This window comes from Rhagoletis zephyria, unplaced genomic scaffold (assembly GCF_001687245.7).
Source record: "Rhagoletis zephyria isolate East Lansing unplaced genomic scaffold, Rhagoletis_zephyria_1.1 Rzeph_scaffold_01298, whole genome shotgun sequence".
Classification (NCBI taxonomy): domain Eukaryota; kingdom Metazoa; phylum Arthropoda; class Insecta; order Diptera; family Tephritidae; genus Rhagoletis; species Rhagoletis zephyria.
This window is the reverse complement of record NW_016158382.1, coordinates 8,726-12,697: the sequence shown is the minus strand read 5'-3', so window position 1 is coordinate 12,697 and position 3,972 is coordinate 8,726. Positions and strand designations below refer to the sequence as shown.

The following is a 3,972-nucleotide window of genomic DNA, read 5'->3' as shown; positions in this document are numbered from 1 at the left end:
GACTAGGTGTATGGTGTCAAGTTTGCTAACTTGACCATTTTTTCTTAAAAACCGAAAGCTACAAATTTTTTCTTTCCACAACAAATTTTAAAGTTAAAAGCTACAATTAATGCCGTTATAACATTTTCAATATCTCAATTCTATCGACTAGGTGTCTGGTTGCAAATTAGCACTACATACCATTTTTTCTTAAAAAACGAGAGCTACAAATTTTTTCTTTCCACAACAAATTTACAACAAAAACACTACAATTAATGCCGTAGTTAACTTTTCCAAATTCGAAAAGTGTAGTGCTAACTTGACACACGTGAATCGGTTACCAAGAAATACCCATGTAATCATAAGTGGATGTGGCTACGCGAATTTTCCAAAAATTTCTAGTACTCTTATTTTGTCTAAAAATCATTGTAAATATCAATTTTCAGTGAATAAGCTTCAGTAGTTATTAAAATATCGCAGTATTCGTATTTCTGAAAACTACCATTATAATGAGAAGTGGGCGTGGTTACGGTGCGCTTTGGCCCATTTTTAATACTAACCTACCTTGGGTAAAGGGCAATCTACATACCAAATTTCGTTGAGATATCTCAATTTATGCTAGAGTTATCGTGTACCCGGACGAACGGACAGACAGACGTGGCTTAATCGACTTATATTTTCATTCGTTTTAGCTGTTACAAACAACCGCCATGTGAACAGTTATAACACCCTTGTGCAAAAGTGCGCTACGGCATAAAAAATATATACAAAATACGTGAACATTGCAAAGCTCGAATATATATGAAAATATAAGTGATAGCTGCACTTTTTATATGAAAATTTGCTAGTGGAAGTGCAAACAATTTAATCAACAAATTACTTAAATACTAGTATTAACAAAGTGAATATAACGAGAATTTATGTAACGATATGTTTCTTATCATCCTCGTAAAGTTTCATGAGAAAATTCGCGATAGTTTTGTTCCAAAAACCCATACTTGTCGATGTACACTAAAGTCAACCCGGATCGGGAAAACCATTTGGACACTAGCTCGAAAACATTGGGCAAATACCCGTACCATTAAAAATTATCATAGATTTCACCATTTGACAATTTCTCCAACATTTTTCATTTTGTTTGTAACGCCATATAGGTACATACACGTGCAAAACACAAATATATGAACCTTGATAAAAACTAAATTTTTGTTATTTTTTTTTTTAAGTTTTGGTCTTGTCTACTTTAACACTATGTACCTATTGCACTGCCGTTTTCATCGACACGCATGGAATCGGTACAATTTTACAAAATGGCTACCATCTCTGTGTTCCTGCATACAATTTTCCCAGTCATTTTTCTATTTCAAAATTAATTAATATACAATCTAGAGCTGACAACGAAAAAAAAACCACGAAACACTATTAAATGATTGGCACGAATATGTGTTATGCTGCGAGTGGGCACAAAAATCCCAATTTTTACATATAATATTTAATATGCAATTTCGAAAAGGGTCCAACTCGCATAATTTCACAAATATATTTTTTCATTTCAATGTATTTTAAATGCTTCCCTGTATTTATTAAACTCGAAAATTAATTATACTGTCGTTAAGGCGTGTACCGAAACAATTTCGAAAAGGTTACAGCTATAGGAGAAATTAGTTTTATTAATTCCTAGACTTTAAATTTTCAGAAATGTGTTCTTTTCAAAATTGCATATTCAATTATAATCCAACTACACTGGGTACAGGACACTTGTGTGTAATAAATATTCGACATGCAGCTTCTTGCCAGAACACCAAATCTATACACAGAGCAAAAAAATGTGCACAACACAATGGGATATTTAATGAATTCAGGTGAATTTTGCAATAATCAGACACCTTCACTGAATCTATTTAACTTTTGCATCATTATTCAATAGCTGCTTCGGACATTGATGAACAATTTAATTATACGAAAGGCGTGTGCCCGCGGTTAATACAACACAATGCGATACTTCTACGTTTTCTCATTTACACTAGACTACAGTTTCAAATCATAGCAAGTTTAACCCAATTCCAGTTACCAAAACGTTCCAACTGCTAACCAGGGTTGTATCTGGAGGTTACAAAAGTTGCCCTTACACAAATCTACACAATGAAGATTTCATATAAAGATTTATTTCCCTCAGTGAGTTTCAAGATGCAGATAAGGGAACTGTTGAAAAAATTGTAAAAAATCTAAAATATACGAATGGCCCCGATGGCATAAGTTGTGAAATGATTAAAAAATTGTGGACAGTGGGGGTGATGAAGTAACAGATATTGTTCAACAGTCACTTGCACAAAAAATGATGCCGAAATCACTAAAAACATCAGTGATTGTGCCTGTTGCCAAAATTAAGGTAAGTGTTCATTGTAATGACCTAAGGCCAATTAATACTCTCCCAGTAATAGAAAAAGTGATCGAGACCTTAGTACACAAAACATTGTTAAAGTACATATCAGAAAATAGATTGCGGACAAAACACCAATCAGGCTTAAAGCTGAAATTAGTCAAGAACGTAAACCTACCGGTACGTAAACCCGAGTCAGCTGACACGATCTGTCTTACCAAAGCGCCATGTAAATGAAAACTCAACACCGCAGAATTTTTCTGTAGTTGTAGCTCGTAGCGCAGAAATCTGCGGAATTTAGATTTTTCCGTGTCAGCTGATTTCTCCTTCTTTAGATGGTTGCCACTTCGTCAGTTTTGCAGATGGTAAAAAAGTTATAAGTTCCTATTCGAAATATGTTTAAAATATTTGAAATTTACTATTAAATAAGGTTTTTGTTGAAAACTAAGTAGTTTATATTTAGTTACAATCTATTATAGCACGAAAAATTGTGGTTGAAAGGGTAAGTTTATGAAAAGGCATTGAAGAGTGGCAACAGTGTAGTAAGCAACACTGAGGGCTCCAGTAATCGACAAAATTCTGCGTATACAGACTGCGTTTAAGTATACGTTCTGCGTTCTCGACTAATTTCAGCTTTAGTGAGCAAGATAGCACAGAGTCGGCTTTACAACTAGTTATTGAAAATTGGCTAAAAACAGTTGATAAAGAGAAGGAATATTTGCAGTTTTTCTGGACTACAAAAGAGTAGTTGATACATTAAATAGAACACTATTGTTAAAAAAATTAAGGGAAATGTATAACATTACTGGTTGGGTTTATGAATGGTTGGAAGATTTCCTAAGTGAAAGATATCAAACTGTGAGATTTAATGATATAGTGTCAGATGAGATAGAAGTCAAAAGTGGTGTTCCACAGGGAAGTAAACTGGGGCCGTTGTTGTTCATAATGTACGTAAATGACTTACCAGGAGTATTGCAACATTGTAAAGTACATATGTGGACATAAGTGGAAAACACGGTGCAGCGAACAGAGGTGGCGCCGTCAGTGGTACCGCTACTTTGGTTTTGCCGATTTTGACAGTTGTGGTAACTTGTAAACAAACCTTTGTTTACAAATCAGCGAAAGAGAAATTTAATTATATGTGAAAAATCAGTTTAAATTGTGTTAATTTGCAATTTGTGAGTGATTTTTGATTTGAAGACTGCGTAAAAACTATTGCGACAGCCGTCAAGATGCAAGATGCGTAGATGCAAGTGTAGCGCTGGGACGAATCGCTGCATTTTGTGTACATAGGGCACGGCAAAGCCGTTCCCGAAATGTTTCCTTATTATTACATTAACAGCATTTCCTCACAATGATTTTGCTTCTGCACCAAGCAGCCTCCATTAGCAAGTTAACGAATCAATCCCGCGGAGATGCTGCCGCAGTCTTAATTGCAAAGCAATGGAGTGCACTAAAGTGTTTGCTGAAGCAGCCTCAATTGCAAAGCAATGCAGTGCACTAAAACGTTTGCTGAAGCAGCCTCAATTGCAAAGCAATGGAGTGCACTAAAATGTTACCTATTCTCTAATAGATTAGGTGAAAAATGCAATATTTTCGCGTTTAGCTAAATT

General features: G+C 34.9%; 1 protein-coding gene across 3 annotated transcripts in view; it reads right to left on the bottom strand.

The window, feature by feature from the left end:
* LOC108363536 (uncharacterized) overlaps positions 1 to 2,201 on the bottom strand; it is a 113,353-nt gene extending 111,152 nt beyond the window's left edge. The window contains exons 1-2 of one of the 3 annotated variants that reach the window (XM_017616924.1): positions 1,866 to 2,201; positions 1,237 to 1,337 (exon numbers count right to left, since the gene is read on the bottom strand). The gene's annotated coding sequence lies outside the window, so the exon portion shown is untranslated. Of the gene's footprint in view, positions 1 to 1,058; positions 1,198 to 1,236; positions 1,338 to 1,865 lie in introns of those variants that run through there. The other 2 variants (XM_017616923.1, XM_017616925.1) reach the window with 2 other exon arrangements.
* Positions 2,202 to 3,972: the final 1,771 nt, after the last annotated feature.